This window comes from Mastigoproctus giganteus, chromosome 9, assembly GCF_048544385.1.
Source record: "Mastigoproctus giganteus isolate SK-2022 chromosome 9, ASM4854438v1, whole genome shotgun sequence".
Lineage (NCBI taxonomy): Eukaryota > Metazoa > Arthropoda > Arachnida > Uropygi > Thelyphonidae > Mastigoproctus > Mastigoproctus giganteus.
The window spans coordinates 81,466,099-81,484,909 of record NC_143583.1 but is presented as its reverse complement, the minus strand read 5'-3'; the positions used below and the strand labels follow the sequence as shown (position 1 = coordinate 81,484,909).

General features: G+C 35.6%; 1 protein-coding gene across 3 annotated transcripts in view; it reads right to left on the bottom strand.

The window, feature by feature from the left end:
• LOC150080488 (uncharacterized) overlaps nucleotides 1–17,832 on the bottom strand; it is a 169,178-nt gene extending 151,346 nt beyond the window's left edge. The window contains exons 1-2 of one of the 3 annotated variants that reach the window (XM_090381855.1): nucleotides 17,655–17,832; nucleotides 15,834–15,890 (exon numbers count right to left, since the gene is read on the bottom strand). The gene's annotated coding sequence lies outside the window, so the exon portion shown is untranslated. Of the gene's footprint in view, nucleotides 1–15,833; nucleotides 15,891–16,953; nucleotides 17,399–17,654 lie in introns of those variants that run through there. The other 2 variants (XM_090381853.1, XM_090381854.1) reach the window with 2 other exon arrangements.
• Nucleotides 17,833–18,811: the final 979 nt, after the last annotated feature.

The following is an 18,811-nucleotide window of genomic DNA, read 5'->3' as shown; positions in this document are numbered from 1 at the left end:
TATTAGGAGCCCCTGCCATGCCTCTTCCCGTCAGGCATGATAACTTCTGAAACCAACTCAAGTGGTTTCAGAAGTTAACTGGAGTGGGATCTTATGCAGAGAGCCACTATGCACCCACAGTGCGATCTCTCCCCATCATAGGGCACCCTGGCCCGATGACTGACCCCAACCAATTCCACATCTCTTCCCCACCCAAGCATGTCACCTACTGAACCACCACAACTTTTACTGTTCTTAACAGTGCCCTGCTATGTAGAGAATGGGCTCCTTCCACAGGGATGCCCTACTATCTTCCTATCATGCACCTTCCTTATCTTCATCTGTTCCCTCCTACTTCTTTAGGCATGCTCCAGGCAGTTTTCAAATGAGAGTAACTTGCATTCACAGACTGACAAAAAACACAGCGAAAATGTGACCATTGCCATAAATATATGCATTACAGAAACTCCGAACAGCCAACTATCATACTAGGCTAAACGTACCGGTTTCCGTGCGATCACCGAAGATAAGCAGGGAAAGCAATTGGGAGGATAACCACCTGGGAATACTTTGTCTAGTTTCCTTCCTTTCTTTTGTGTGGAAAATATTCTTCCAATTTTCAAGTATCATTTAATTTTATTAATTGGTAAGGTAATAAAGTGTAAATCTGTGCTTTATATCTTTACTTTTATAGCCTGTGTGTAATATTCCTCCTATTTTTGCTTATTAGAATCACCATTAATAGAATTAAAATTCAATTCATAAATGTGATCACAATAACCAGCACTTGCTACATATTATACAGTGAACGGTATTTTGTTATGGAGTTATATCGTAAAGTGATTTGATCGTACATTGAACCAATCATAAAGCGGGTGTCCACTGTAAGGCATATAGAGAGCACGTACACGTGCAATGCATCCATGGATTGACAAAAATCACCAAGAAAATGTGACATGAAATGATTCATCCCCCCACACCACCACCACTGTACCAGGCACAAGCAATGCACGACCCAATCAATACTTCTAGTGATTGCATCATTCTCCACTGTACAGCAGGCCCCCATTATAACACCGTTCGCTTTAACACTGTTCTTATATTATAACCCGTAACTGACTAATGCTGTCACAGATCACTATAACATCCTTTTACAGATTGCGTTTTTGGCATATTTAACGAGATCGTTTCATTTGATGGAGTCGATAGCTTGAAAATGAATAGCAAAACAGCATTAAAACGTTTCCCACACCAACTTGAGAAATTCTCGCATGCTAATTTAATGTACATTGACTTGTTACGTAGTTCCAAGATCAACATTTTAAAAAATGATCAAGTATATTGCTTGTAATATTTGCGTTACATGCATTTATCCGAAGTCTAGTCATCACTCAGTACAGTATTAGACATCGTGTGTAACAGACAATTTACTTGAACATTGTACCATAATTAATGCAACCAACGCAGTTACATTTTCGAAAAGGTTAATAATGGCGGATAAGAATGAAAAAGCAACAACGTCTGAACGCAGTACGAAGACTATAAATGTAAGAAAAAGACTGAATTTGAAAATTAAATTAGTTGTTTTGAAGTGAATCGATTCCAGTCAAAGAGAAGCAGATGTGTGCCATAATTTAGAACTTACAAATTTAACTGTAAGAACAATTATAAAAAAAATTAATTAATTTTAGCAGTGGGAAAGATAGCTGTTCCATTGCAAGCAACTAGGGCTAGGACGGATATTAGGATTGAAATGGAAAGACTAATTTTATCGAAGATAATATCCAATGCAGAATTCAGTTAAGTTAAATATTATAAAAAAAAAATTGGAACCATTTAAAACTAGTAAGGGTTGGTTGAATAGATTTAAAATTCAGGGAGAAGCCACAAGTGCAGATTAAGGAGCCAAAACTTTCAAAAAAGAACTAGTTAAAATTATTGAAGAGGAGTATGTGTTATACTTCAAGTTTTTAACATAGATGAAGCAGGACTTTTGTAGAAACGGATGCCTAAAAGAAGTTTCATATTGAAAGAAGAAAAAAACATGCCAAGTTTCAAAGCGGCAAAGGATCGGTTGACTTTGTTGTTGGGTGGTAACCTGCAGGGGATTTCAAATTAATACCCCTTTTAGTTTATTTGGAAGAGGGCCAAAGTTCAACCCAAAATCGACACATTTCTTGATTAAATTCAATTAAATTTAAGATTTTAATTGGAATTAAGTTTAATTTTGATACGTAAATAGTTACCACATAATTATATACATAATGTAATGCAGAATATTTTATATGTACAAATATTTGAATATTAAATATTTTGATCGACATTTCTGCATCTTTTCCCTACCATTTATTATTGATTAGGAAATATCCTATGGCACTGACTGCAACTCGCAAAAATATTACCTTATGGGAATGCAGTGCTCACTTAGCACTCTGTTTTTCCGGAACGAATTATCAGCGTTAAGCGGGGGGGGGGGGGGGGGGGACATGTATTTAATAAATAATTGATGGGGGGAAAAAATTTATAATTCAACATGTCAAAGACTAATAGTGAGTATTGTAAGCCGTACAGAGCACATATACGTGCAATGAGACCACTGAAACCACCTCTATTGAGTACAAAGGAGGCATCTAAGCTATTTCAACAGTGGAAGAAATTACAGCATGCAATGGAGATGAACAAAGAAGCCAGAGAAGGTCTATCCACATCATTTCGTGCCTTACATCTCTCCAGAAATGTAGAAAGTGAATTTGGAAGGAGTCATGGAAGTTGATAGTGCAAATGAAAACGATGAAGAGTCCTCGAAACCCAATCGTAAGCAAAAAGCCAAAACCGACAGAAGTACTCCACCAAATTGTTAAACACATAGCAGGCGTAATACACAGCAGGAGCAGCAACAGGATTTTAAGACACCAAAGCATCCACGTACAGTTTAAAAGTACATTCCTGGATAATGACTGAGTCAGTCTGTTCCTTGTGTGAAACACAGCTGTGGTTCAAGAATGATGTGAAGATTGTAGCAGTCGAGATCTTCTCCAAACAGCATTTCCAAATGAGGAAGCAAGTCAAATATTGGCCTGTAACAGCTGTCGCTGCTCTCTCAGGAACGAAGTGATTTTGGCTCTATCAAAGTCAAATGGTTTTAAATATTTATCATCCGATGCCACAGCACTTGACAAAACTAGATTTGATAACGGAACGTCTCAAATCTCAGGAGGTTCCCATTTGTGCAGATTCATTGCCTGCAGAATTCATACAGTCAATACGGGATTCTCTGTCAAGTGATAAATGTTTGCCTAAAGAAGTTTCACTTAACTTCTGCCATGCGTGCTCGGTACACAATTTTTTTTTGTCCTGGGGACCTCCCTGGCAAGCTCATGTGCAGACCAGGGTTTGCTCCAGCCAGATATTATATCTCCTACTATACCCGGCTGTCTCCTAGGGGGGAGGACAAGGACAGACAACGTGGGATCCCACTATTGGGTTCCATGGCTAAACACCAGAGGAACAACAGATCAACACTACACTATGCAGACCAAGAACAAAATTTGCACTATCTCTGGCATTTAGAGTTTTTACTGCGACACAGAATACCATACAGTTTTAGGGGAGACCCCAGTGCCACTTGACAAACACTATACATCATGTCCCTTTATCCATAGCAGTAACTTGCCCCTAATGCAACCCTGTTCTGATTTATAAAGCAGTCTCATGTGGAACAGCAAAAGGTTGCTGATATTGAAGTACATACTCCTGCATTGTTTAAGGGTTCTTTGCGTGTTATGGGTAAAAATGCATTAAATACAGAGGTTAATCGAAAATTTTTGCATCCAGGTCCATTGATGTAACATCACAGCAGCCAATCAGATTGCCTGACCAATGTCATCCCTTGAACTGATGGAGGTGACAGGGTGACAGATCAACTTACAGAAGTGACCCTTGAAAGTAACATTCCACATTAATCAATGATTAAAAATCTTAATTTTTTTCTACATTCTACACTTTTTTTAGTTTCACGTTACTTAGATTTTCTCCCACTAATGTAAATATACAATCTTATCCTAGCCCTAGCTGTTTTATGATTTATTACTGTTTTGATTTAGTAAAATCAAAAACATAAACCATTATTCTCACAAGATGGCTATCACACAGCATGAAGCAAGATACACGATTTCAAATTTTTCATGCTTCTCACCAAGCACAATTTAAAATAAAGCTGAAAACAGAACTAATAATACTGAATACATGCAGAAGTTTACTTTCAGCCAGTGGGTAGCAGATTGTTGGAACAAACTTCCATCTTGTTTTGTGGAAATGGATAGTTTGAAGAAATAAGAGAAAATTATAATGCTTTAATATTTATATACATAAGTAGAAATATATACAGTGGTACCTTGGTTTGCAAGCATAATTCGTTCCGGAAACATGCTCGTAATCCAAAGCACTCGTATATCAAAGTGAATTTTCCCATAAGAAATCATGGAAACCCAGATGATTTGTTCCAAAACTCAAATATATTCATATACTGTAAAAATGATTAATACAAAATACATACCTTTTCATATTTTTAATATGTAAATTTAATATACATAAAGCAATCGAATTTATGGTAGGACAACTTTCACTGTCACTAACGGAATCACTGCTATCTGTCGTCTTTCTTTTTGTGCGACTTTAACAAGGAACCTCTCCAATGACACTTGCCTCCTCTTGAGGATTTCACGGAAATATGACATTGCATTGTCGTTAAACAGATACCACCACTCGCACTATTACAAAATGAGGCATACACAAACAAAGCTGCACACGTGTAGCAATTGAATAAACAACACCGTAAAGGCAGAGATACACTATTAACATCTCGCATTTTACTAAAGCACATTTCTAGGGGTTACTACCATAAAACAATTTCCAGTTTTTTTCCTGCTAGTGGAATCTGTTATAAACTGGTAGTAAACTCGATCTAATTGCATTTGTGATTATACTGATAGCTGAAATTGTGTTGGTTTTGACGTTATTATGGTGAAGTGTTTCACCTTCACTGATATATATAAAAAAAAAAACCACACACATTTTCAGAATCTTCTCTTAATTCCTATCGTGTTGCGTTTGGTTGGGGTGATTCTGCGTTCAACTGCCATTTCTTGGCATTTGAACACAAAGGCGAATCGTGCATAAGCGAATTCGGTTCGGGTTATATAAGCTATCATTTGCATATTTATAAATATGTGTATGATCGAATTCGTGTAGTGTGAACACTTGTTATACGAGGACTGACTGTACTCTTATTGCAAGACCTCGCTCATTTATCAAATTACAATTTATTAAAAATTTTTGCTCGTCTTGCAAAACACTCTTAGACCAAGTGACTCTCAATCCAAGGTACCACTGTACGTTTGAAATTTCCATTGGTTTTTTTTTTCCAAAATAAAACACTCATATTTTAAGACTTGTTTTTTTTCATTAAAACTGATTACATATAATATGTACTGTAATCCATTACGAAAATATGAAATATTGATAGTGCTCAAGCAGAATTCAAAAATCCAAAGCATTTTCCTTAAATTAGAAAGATGGGCACCTGGAATGTCACCTGCAACTGTTTTTGCTAAACTGTGCAATACCACTAACTAGGCAGGTTAATGAATCCATTATTTTCCCCTGAGGTTTTAATATAAAGCTCCTTTCACTGTTGTGATTTCCATATAACTGTATTCCTGTCAGAATGATCCTGCATTATTAGTTTGATAACTGACTATTTGTCCTGGAACAGAATCAAGCTTACAAAAGTGCAGTTAATCACTTCTCCCTTTGATCCCCGTTATGAATAGAGTAAACATTTGCACATTTCCAATCCACAGTGAAGTTTCCTGGATGCTCTCATAATTATGGCTAAAAGGTATACTTCTGCTGCTTCAGATTACATAAACTCCAGTTGCCTTATTTACTTTTAGCCTCAACTATTTCCTCTCAGCCATTACCTTGTGTGCACACACACATGCACAGTGCAATTGCTAAACAAAAGTAGTTTTCAGAACTGCTGACATGTGCTTTAATGCAATTACTTTGCATAAACATTAAATTTTTTTTTTTTTCCAAAACCACTACACTAAAGATGTCTTTAGAACATTAAGGAAAGCAAAGAAAGTTTCAGTTATCATCCTTTATTCAATAATTTTTGCACAAGTTACTTGACAGGTCTTGGGCAACCACTAGTGTTAAACTATTATTGGTGGCCTAATAGTAAAAGCATGTGAAACCAGTGAAAAAGATCTCAGCATGATGAAGAAATTAGCAACACTGGAGAAAACAACAATGAAGTCTCCCCAGTTTGTACGAAGAGAATCTAGAAGCAACAGTACCCAGAAGTCAGACAAGATTCCTTGCTTTTGAAGATGAGCTATCCAGTGCAACCAAGACAACAACCATGTGACAACTGTGTTTGATTGAAGGAGTTAGTGCAGATGAGATGGAGAGGAGTGGGCATATCAGACATTGCTTTTGAGAAAAGCAGTCTGATATGTCCAATTGCAAGAGTGGTTCGACCACCCAAGTCAAAGAAGCACTTCACTACACAATCAGAGCACGAATCTGTTGTAGAAGTAGAAAAATGATTTTTCACTGCGAGTGATGCAATTCAAGCTTTTGAACATTTAATTGAATGCTACAGACAAACTTAACGCAATGCCCTATCTTTGCTATATGTACTAAGCAAGAATGGCATTATAATGCATAGGAGAAAGCTTACAATAAAATGGAATAGAAGCAACATTCCAAAAAGAGTATATATATATATATATATATATATATATATATATATATATATATATAAAAAATTATGTGTAGAATGTAGTAGGTATAAATTTATAATATAACTAATGCTAATAATGAAAATACCGTATACCCTGGGAGCAATATATGTTGATTAAAGGGGGAAGAACGGAAAAGAAAAATGTAACGTTATAAACAAAGTGCAAATTTTGAAAAAATGTAAATTTTGAAAAGAACGACCAAGGTAGAAATTTTCAAAAATCTGCTATTTCTACCTTGGTCGTTCTTTTCAAAATTTACATTTTTTCAAAATTTGCACTTTGTTTATAACGTTACATTTTTCTTTTCCGTTCTTCCCCCTTTAATCAACATATATTGCTCCCAGGGTATACGGTATTTTCATTATTAGCATTAGTTATATTATAAATTTATACCTACTACATTCTACACATAACTTTAAAAATAATTTTATATATATACATTATGGTTGTAGGGTACCTTTGCTCTTGCAGTGTCCCTGATCCATAATTCATATTATCGCTATTCAAATCCATTTTCTCTACTTAATTTTAATTTTATTATTCATAATTATTATTATTTATATATATATATATATATATATATATATATATATATATATATATATATATATATATTAGAATCTTACTCAGGAGTGGGGTGAACAACATTAATCTTAGTAATAAAAAGAGAAATATTTACCTTATTTTTTAATTTTACTTAACTTCCTTTAATTGCCTTGGGTGCCACCACAAAACTCAAATACAACACAAACGTAAATAGTATCTAGAATGGACAAGGGAAAATGGCAATATGGAGAGACAATGAAGCGGCTAGATTTCACCATTTCAAGTGCATGATACGGTAACAAAACATTCCGATTTATGTACATTTCATTGAATAGCAGTTTTGTTGTAATAATAACTAAATATACGAATCTTAGAAGTGCAATAAGGCAACAAAGCCTAAATTGCTCCTCCTTAGTAGAGACAATTCCCAACAGAGCTAGACATTATGCAAAAAAAAAAAATTAGAATAAATTTAGTTATTCAAGTTAATAACCATCTTTTGGAAAAGGAATTATTCATTTTATACAAATTTCAAGCAGATTATTGAACACCGTTTCTTAAATCTATTCTCCTAATATATTGCAATATACAGTTTAATTCAAATCTTCAATTAATTGAATATTCTTGTATTACAAAATAGTTTGATATTCATAAATTACATTGGCAAAGGGGGCAAATACTGGGCAAGATTCAAAATTTACAGATGAAAAGTTTGGAAAGTGGTCAATGATTTGCATTCCTTCAGGAGCCATGCACAACCTTAAAGGATAAATCAGAAAAGTGATAGCTATGTTTTAATGCACTTGGGAAATAGCAATCCCAAAGTAATTTATACTCTTTGGTGGGTTTCAAAAAGATTGAAGAATAAAGAACAGAAGTGGGGTGAGAGCCACCTTACAGAATGCTGGATGACAACTTCCTCATAACTGCAGTAGAATATACCAACTGTATATAACAAACTTTATTAAAATAATAAAATAAGATGGGATAAAATTGTTGTAAAAATAAAACACACTGAAAACTGTAGAGTTAAAAGCAATAAAATGATAGATATTAAAATATTACAAATTAAAAAGATACAACTGTAGCTTTCAAAAAGGTGACCACCTCCTTTATCAACAGTAAAACTTGACTGTCACAGCATGGGTATTATCTGCCACACATGCATAGAAATTAGAAATGCCTGAGGAGCATGTCAGGTGGAACCATTCATCCTATCCAAGAATTAAGGTTTCAAAGCAGGGATGAATATGGATTCCCCTATCTCTATTGATGGTATTATGTTCGGAAGAACAAATTCGTAAGCTCTCAACCCATTTCCAGTTCTAATACTCTATACAAACGATCAACAATGATGGCATCGCCTGGAGAAGTATGATGGTTCTCCTCCAAGAAGTGTTCAGCCACAACAGATTTCCCAGTCTGCTGTCTTTATTGCACTAAATTTAGTGCATTTTGTCTCTAACATAGCGCTCCCCACAGTCTGGACATTTGATCTCACATTGTACCCTCAATCGGTACAGGATCTTTTACCTTTGAAACTAGTGTGTGCACAAACTTCACCCTGGCAGCTGCACACAGTATGTCTGACAGGTGCATAATATTCTAGAAATCTACCATATTAAGCAGAGATAGTGGGAAATGTACGCGGTAGCAGCAGGTGAGACTTGCTCTCTTCGTCCATGTTCAGCTTCTAGGATATATTTGTCCAAGATCTTCCGGGAGGTAGCCACATTTCTGGAGATCCTCTATGACACATTTAATCTCCTCCATACTATCCTCGGAGGTGCTATAGTGGGACCCAGCCCTATCCAATAGGGCCCTAATTAAACTGTTCTTACGATTGTGGGTTTGTGTAGTGTCCTCACACATAGGTTTCCTATGCACTTCGTTTTTTCTCTGGGGCCATCACTACAAACCAACACATCGAGGAAGGGGAGGGTACCATCCATTGCCACCTCTGAGGCAAAATGAATGACAAGGTGAAAATGTGAGGGTACAAGTCTGGTTATATACGAGATCAAATGTCTGGAGTGTGAGGAGTGCTATGTTCGAGAGACAAAAGGCAGGTTTAAAAGATCGCATGGGGGAGCATGTTAATGCAATAAAGACAGCAAACTATGGGAAATTTGTGGCAGAACACTTCTGAGAGAACTGCCAAATCTCTCCAAGCAACGCAGTCATCATTGATCGTTCGAATGGATATTGGAACTGGCTTGAGAGCTTCTGGATTTGTTCTTCAGAACATAATACATCAAAAGAGATAGGGAGTCTGTATTCATCTCCTCTTTGAAACTAATCCTTAGATGTGATTAATAGTTCCAACCAGCACTCTGAGCCATTTCCAGTCTCCATGCACGTGTGGAGAATAATGTCCATGCTCCTACAGCAACACGTGTGCTGTGATCCTGATGTTATTTAAGGATGTATCATGACAGTCAAGTTTTACTGTTGATAAAGGAGGCAGTTGCCTTTGAAAGCTATGGTTCTTTTAAGTTTTTAATTTGTAATATTTTGTATATTTTAATTTTATATATCATTTTTATTGCTTTTAACCCTACAGGTTTCAGTGTATTATTTTTACAACAAAAAAAATTTATCCTGTCTTATTTTATTATTAAAGAGTTAAAAGTATGAACAAAAAAAAAAAAAAAGTGGTAAATTACAAAAAAAAAGCAATATCTGTGTGACAGCTACTTGATATTTGTCATTAAACACTTTTAGGATGTAAAAGTTTGTGTAAAGGGGATCCAGTTGCAGTTGAATAATCTGAAACAAAAATATAAACTTAAAAAGGTCTTAAGAGAAAAAAAAACACTAAAATTAGTAATCATACTGTAGACTAATTTCAACACAATTTTCACCCTAGATGTCTCATACACTATAAAACAAGTTTGCCTTTGAATAAAACATTTAAAGTATAAACTTTCATGATTGGCCACATGCCAGTACACTTAGCTAGGAATGCCACTGGTTCATTATCATTAATCTAGTTAGCAGCTGGCCCTCACAATGACACGATCTGCTAAGCAATGATTGCAACCACTGCTTAGTGGTTGACCCTCATGTTGGTTGTGAAAAGCAATTATAGTGTGATGAGCAAGATAACATTGACAATAAGAATCAGAACATATAAGGGTGAAACAAGAGATACCGTGTCAAACAAATCCCATTAGTGACCATGTAGTCTGGTAAATGAGGTGAAAAAAGTTCTAGAGGAAAATAGAAGTGCAGCCAATCCTACCTCCTAAAATACTTCAGTTATTTTTAATCAGAGAAACAGACACTTTCATTTCGGGAACTTTTTTTTTTTTTTTTTTTTTTAGCTGATCTTGTACCACCTTTTAATATTGAAAATAAAAGAAATCTACAAAAGAATACGGTAACTAAATTAATTTTAATAACGTAAAGAAACTTTCAGGGTAATGAACCACTTCCTCAGCAAGTAAACATAACATAAAACGTTAGAAATGGAATAAACTAAATAAGCAGTGCGTGCTCAGATTGCTGGGAGAGCATGCACATGAATGTTCAATCACTTACTATGTCAGATCAGGTGATTGTTGCTGGTACCTGGCATGTATGTGGGATGACTGCCAGCCAGCGTTTGTTATGCTTTAACACTAGAGACTCCAAAATTGGGTCTAGTCTTGTACCTCTGCTGCGACTTAAAACCATGACAGCTAGGGACTCTGTGATAGTAGTGCCAAGATTGGTCGATCACCTTGCTGTTGCACCTGGGATTGCAGAGTGTGCAGTCACCCAGGCAGATGGACCTATCATGTTCCACAAAGCAGTCCTGGAGTCACCTGGAGCTTTCCCCCACACAGCAGCTGCCACAATCATGGCAAATGTTCCAGTATACGTACCGCTCCGTAAGATAGGGGCAATGGGTGTTTTTACTCTTGAGACCAAAGATCAAACTTCTACCAGGAAGCTGTAAGCACTTCACGTGGCACTCCCGTAAGATCCTACAAACCTGGTCTGAGGCACCCAGGTAATATGAAACATAAGCAGGAAATACTGTTTTGCTGTCATTAGGGAAGAGAGCCTCAGGAGAGTTCTTATGTTTGTAGTCAGCACTTATCCAACACGTGGGCTGGGAAGCCACAGTTGGTGAGGTCAGTGCACAGAGGTTTCTCGTGAGGTCACCAGAAACCTCTGTGCACCTGGCTTCTGAGGTGGAATGACTCCACACTCGAGAGAGTAGAGCACGCGTATTGCTGTTCAGGTGACAAGGGGCATGCACTAACTTGTATTTCGTGAATTGCCTGTAGCACGTCGGTTTCCAGATGAGGACCCACCCTCACTAAGACATCCAAGAAAGAAAGGGTCTTATTCACTTACAGTTCTAAAATGAACTGGATGAAGGGAGATAGGAAATTGAGGTATTCTAATAGAGGTGTATCCAAACCACGAGGAATTATGGTGAAAATATCGTCTACATACCTGCACCACACTGTGATTGGTACCAGTGAGTTCAGGAAGATGATTGTTTGTTTGTTATTTAGGAGCATTAGCAACTAAGGCCATACTGCTCCGGGAATATGCGGTGGTCATTCCCTGACCTTTCCGCATCCTCCATATTTGGTGGTGACTGGCTCGAACTCCGGTCTAATCAAGAAGCGTGCTACGCTCTGCTGCTCCTTCCCACCTGGCTACGGAGGCGCCTTCAGGAAGATGAGTTCCTCTAAATCCTCAATTGCAATGTTGGCAACGATGGAGCTGACAGTGGCACCCATAGCCATACCACGTATTTGTTTGTAGAGAGTCGCCAAATGTGATGACACTGCCCGATAAACACAGGTTAAGGGCAGTACAGATATCTTCTGTAGATGGAGATGTTCTGATAGGCTGGGGTCATTCAAATAAATCTATATTTGCTCTGACAATTCTACTGGCCGTTATGATTATGTTGCTAGATCTTTAACTCTCTGCCTTTTCATATTATTACAAAAAAAAGTCATTTTAAAAACAATGTGGCAACTAGGGCCAGATTAAGGATGAAATAGGCCTCTCAGTCATTTAAATTTGGGGCCGCTTTAATATATATGTACACCGATGAGCCAAAACATTATGACTACCTACCTAATATGATGTTGGTCCTCCACATGCAGCCAAAACAGCTCTTACCTGGCGAAGCATGGACACTACAAAATTTCTAAATGTGTCTTGTGGTATGTGATACCAACACGTAACCAGCAGATCCTATTAACTCCTGTAATGTCTGTGGTTCAGACACCATAGATCGGAGTTGCTGTTACAACACAAACCACAGATGCTCGATGGGATTGATGTCTGGGGAATTTGGAGGCCAGGGAAATACCTGGAAGTCTTCCTCATGTTCCGCGAACTAGTCTCGAACAATCCGGGCGGAGTGGCATGGTGCATTAAGACTGCACCACCAGAGGGAAAGAACGTTGCCATTAAAGGGCGTACCTGATCAGCAATGATGTTTAGGTAGGTGGTAGACATCAGAGTGCTCATCACATGGATGGCTGAACCCAGGGTATCTCAGCAGAACAATTGCCCAAAGCATGATACTGCTGCCACCGGCTTGTTTTCGTCCCATGGTGCATCCAGGCACCATCACTTCCCCAGGTAAACAATGCACACATACCCAGCCGTCCACATAGTGCAACAGGAACTCGCCAGCAGTTCGTGGGTTCCCCTCCTCGGACCACTTTCGGTAGGTACTAACCACGGTTGACTGTGATCTGGCCATTACAATTTGGCCTTCGTAAAACTCGCTTCTTAAGTCCACTGCCTTTCCCACCTGAAGAACAAGAGTAACACTTATAAACGGATCTCAGTATCAGGTGTTTTTTATACCATGTCCTGATCCACGCACACACCGTAGTTTGCCAGCAGTTGCTTTGCATAATGGCTCAGTGTATATTTTACACACATAAATACTACATAAGTTTTTATATTGTGAATAATTCCTTGATAAAAATGTAAACTAAGATCAAAAATGTTTTGATTTTTGACTTGAAAAAATAAAATAATATTAAAAACAATTTTAATAGAAACTTAACTTATTTATTGTACAATAAAAATTGTATAAGAATAAAATTTAAAACACTTAAAGTTTAAGAATGCTTTTATATTACACATTTTCTTGGTTTATTATTATTAGAAATTTTATTACTACTTTGGAAAATATTTACACTGAAAATGAGGCCCTGGCCGTGTCCAGTTCGGCAGTAGCATTACTGTGGCCCTGGTGGCAACATAGTATTTTTCATTTGTTTTCTTCTAGTTGATGTTATGCACAGTGAATTTCTGATATTTTCTTAGGTTTTTTTTACCCCTAATTACTCTGAAAGCATGTTGTTCTGGGTGTCATACGAGCTGATATGACACCCAGACCTTTAATGTCGAGATGTACATATATTTACTCCCCCCCCCCAGCAAAATACCTTAAATTACATCCACTTCTATATGTCTCATTTCAGTAATCCATAATGCAGCTGCACATGGATATTTCTCAGGTTAATGGAAAACAGCACTACATGCAATTCATAGCGATTTTTTTTTCTTATCTTAAGTAACAATTTGACAATTACAGAAATTTATTTAAAAAAATTATAATGCAGCACAATGTTTTTAACTTATTTTTCCAGTAAAGCCTTTTCTAATTCTTTAGAATTAGATTTATTATAAAAATCAAAGTTTAATATAAAATCTATAATATGAATTTTTCAGCAACGAAGTTGAGATAAGAAAATAACATTGATCATAACGCAGTAGTAAAATGTGCAAGAAAGTGTAGTTTTAGTATCAGTAAAATTGTGCAAGAAAACAAGCTTATACGGCATGAGCCGTATATTAAAAAAAAAAAAAACTCACTTCATTTGCATATTCCTACTAATAATTTGACTAATTCTTGGAATTTATTTCATTCAAAACTACCCACCTTCAAAATACTAGTTGGAAGTTTATTCCAACAATAGCTCTCTGGCCCAAGGTAAAAATTTCAGCACATCTATTCTAAAACCATCTTTTTCAATTTAAAAATATTCCTCCCTGTATATGTCACCTGAAAAACATTACAGATAACACTAGAATTTAATTTACTCAACCCTTTAAAAGCCTCAAACACTTCAATCAAGTCACTACAGAGGTGAAAGTTTCCAAATGATGCAATTTATTGAACCTCAGTCTTCTTTGACAGGAGGACCCCATTTATGCTTGTAACTGATCTTGTTGCTCTTCTTTCTGCCCCTTCTAAAATTGTTTTCAAACCTGTATGCATTATTCAAGATATATCAATAGAATAACAGCTTATTATCCTTGTATATGACAAACAAGAACTCTGTCAGCAGTGCAAACAGTTATAACACTTAGGTCTTCATTATGAATTATCTAGAGTTAAAAAAAAGGTAAAGTGCAGCCATTATCAACCCACTGCAGGATGGAAGCCTCCTCAACAATTCATGCTGAGGGAAATGGACCATAATCTGCCATGCTGGTCCAGTGCAGGTTGACAGATCAACCGTATTCAGCAGTCAGGGGCTTGAACCCCAGTCTACTCAGAGCATGTGCTATTGCACTCCTGCTCCTGACCCACTCAGCTACGGAGGCCGTATTTATCTAGAGTAACACTACCCAAATGCACTAGCTTGCATTTATCAATATTCTGAATTTGGAAAAAAACATTCTCCACCATCAACAATCCCTATAAGAGGGAGATTCAGAAATATCAGTCAAAACTACAAAAAAAAAATTATAATATTGGAGGTAACTTATAAATAGCCACAAGTATTTAAAACAATTAATACTGGTGAAACTGCAATAATCACATATGATTTTATTTCTTGTATTTCTCTGTAGTATCAAGCCATGATATACATATACTTCTGATCCATTTAAGTTTAACCATTAATTATCCCTAATAAAATTTTTGCATTTTCCATAGTTATTAAAAAAAAAAATTGTAAAAAGATTACATGTATACAGCTGTATGGATAAAGTGGAGAACATTTCACAATGATAATGCAAACTACCACTTGTTCTGGAGTAAAATGGAGGTACTACACAATGTCAGAGAGGCACTCCTGATAAGTTGTTCACAGAATATAATTTCAGCTACAACTACAGTATGTATTTTTGTAATTACAATTATTCTAAAAAATAAACTTTATAAATAATTCATAAAACAAGATTAAAGAAAACCCTGAGGGAAAAAAATCGAATTAAGAGTTCTCTAAATTCACAGAAGTCTCAATTAATACAAGAGATTATCAGTAAATCCATAATTATTTATTACAAAATTCAAGCTCATATTTGCGATTTTGCATATTTTAAATAATGTTTTCATAGGAAAAGTCAGTATGACTATTGTGAGAACTGTTAACCCAATTAAAATAAGTTATTTTTAAAGTACTTTCTATAACATAGAAGTTCTGGAGCCCTGTTAACATGCAAATGATTTGAAATTTAAATTTACTGAAAATATTTTATATGGGCTAAAAACAAATTAGATATGCATACCAAAGCACTTCTTTTTCATATAATCATAGAATTTGGATGGGTGTTCAGTCTGTTAGCCTAAAAAATAAAAATATATATATTACATGTAAAATTACAAGAGGGAAAACCTCAAATGAAAGTTTTAATTTTCTGAAGTTTAATTTAATTTTTTTTAAATCAGCTAATTTTAATTAAGCTATATTCTTCATGAAATTTAACTAAAATAAATTGGTTTCACACTTATGGATATCCATAAATCTGAAACAGAATTAAAGCATATGTCTGCAAAACAACCTATCTGTACTCAGTGATGTTTTTTTTTTTTTTTTTATCACATCTAACTTTTGTATACAAGTAAAATAATTCTGATAGCAATCTCATTATTATATGGAAAAAACATGACACTAACGGCACAAAAATGCCAATAACAAATGATCTTCGGTATTCAATCAGTAACAGATCTTATAATCCCAAATATGACACTTTCTCAAAGTACCAGTTCATTTTGCCTATTATTACATTGGGGGGATTCGGTTCGAATCCCTTTTTCATAGGTCCTTCATAATCGAAGACTGTTCCATATTCAATCTTTCAATAAAATGCAAACAATACCAAGCCCGCCCGCCCGCCTTCAATGGTGTTAGCTATAACAAATACTCCAACTATTTAAGCTGAAGCACTTACCATTGTTTATTTAATTCTTACTAAGCTAAAGCGAAACTGTAGCCAACAGGCATTTTATGATTGAATTGTTTTTGCATAAACTGACAAAAAGTATAACAATCAATATTACATGTCTTTCTTAATTTGAGGATAAATCGTGCTACACTTCTATTAAAGAATCGCTGAATAAGCATAGAGATTACAGTAACACTAAGCCATTAACAATGAGCAAAACGACAAGAAATGGATAAGCAGTATTATTTCGTGTTTGTATATAATTACGTATAGCATGAATTTAGGCTTAAACTACCCTAACTCAAGAACATGTACACATTAAAAAAAAAAGTGGAAAAGGAAATCTCGGCTAAGTTGAGCTATACAAGTAAAACACTTCACGAATAATGACATGCATAATGTTAAATAAATGAGATCAAAAAAGAATAAATTAAGCGACTAAATCACAAACATATGTAATTACCTTTACTACAAATGAGTTTGCATATACAGTTCACAGCGGTGAACTTCCGTTCGTTTGACATACTACTGTCATTCTCTCATAAAATATTAAGTTTTCATCGAATACGACTGGGCTCGTTGACTCTGAACGTGTGAAACATCCTCTACAAATAATAACTGAACGGAGCTATGATATCAAGTAAGTTTGGATCTCATCATCACCTCGACACTCATAAAGATTGCATTCTCCATCTTTAAAAATGGGCGAGTTCCGATTACCGTTTATATAGCGTTATCTTAATACAAACTGCTCACAAGAAATACTACTTCAATTCAATTATATCCACAAGTGGCCATTATTCCTATAACATTTATATTATAGAAGAAAAGCGAAGGCTCAACAAAACCTTTTTGTCTGTATGTATTGTGAGTGCGTGTCTCTTTGCGCGCGCGCGTGTGCTTCCTAGTCCAACCCTGAACATTGTGAAGCCAGAGTACAAGCTAAGCTTCCTACGAACATACAAAGGTCGACATGACTTTCGTATTAATATCACTATCAAGGAACCATTTTTCATAAGAGACTAAAAATTTTGAAGAAGAAAAAAACCCCAGAAACTACTAAATAACCACATTGTTATATATATAATAAAAATATAATAAAAGGTTCTATTGGTGGGGCAGATCCCATGTGAGTGCCACAAAACAGATATTTCAGCCACTTACCTGACCAGTAAAAAAAGGGTCATTCATGCCTAAATGACAAGCGAATATAACTGAATTTACTTGAAGTAGTACATTGAATCATTACATTGTTTAAAGTTCTTTCACCGCCACTAAACTTAATATTGTCACCTGGCCTTTTAGCACTTAAAAGGCGTGATTTTAAACGTAATCAGGAAAAAGTAATGAGTTATCAGTTGCCACTTTTGATTCGCCAATGACCAATGACGTCAGAACTGTATTGTGGCTTACCTTTGTATCTACCGCTTGAACTTGTTTACCAATCGGAAAGCTTATCTTCCGTATAGCGTCACATAGTGAAGGCGGAGAGAGCAGAAAATCTAACAGTGATCTTTCCAAGAATATTACTATATATGAATACTAATTTGAGTAAGTTTTTCCTCTAATAAATATAACATGCGTAGAAATAAGGCAAAACCAGAGAAGAAAAGAAATAAAGAAAAACGTCTATTCTTTATCATCCAATCACGTGAGAACATCGCTTCGTCAGTTGGCCAATGGCGATAGATTTAACATCGTTGATGCCACAGCAAAATTGGAAAACGGTAGTCATCAGGTGGATGGTACAGATATGTATTTGTAAATACATTGAGTTGGTAATTTCACAATAAATTTGAAATCTTCACGTAGCGATCTTTCATGTGATGAATTCAATTTATTAAAAGCAAACTTGCTTTCCAATACATTTTATACCCGTCTGTTAAATTGTTTAGTCGCAAATGTATTTTTTTTTTAATTGATAAAACCTTAATTTAAGGTTTTATCAACGGAAACCTAGTTGCATTTGCGCTTGGAAAAAAAAACCAGGTTTCAAATGAGTACCCGATAACTTCTTAAAAACTGCATTTTTAATTGCTCTTTTCGTTATTGTTCATAACTGAATATAAAAAACAATTTATTCTCTTATATCTAAAAATAAAGATAACATGTTTTACATTGTATCTGCGATTTCTTGATAATACATGCTGAACTGAACTATGAATATATATTTACATAAAACGGCTTTAGCCAATTATTAATAATTTTAATACCTTGCAGTTTATATCGTATAATTGATAAACTAATGCTTCTGGATCCAAGCACAATTTAAAAGCAAATATGTCTCATAACACGTTGCGTAATATTTTAATCGGCGGCCA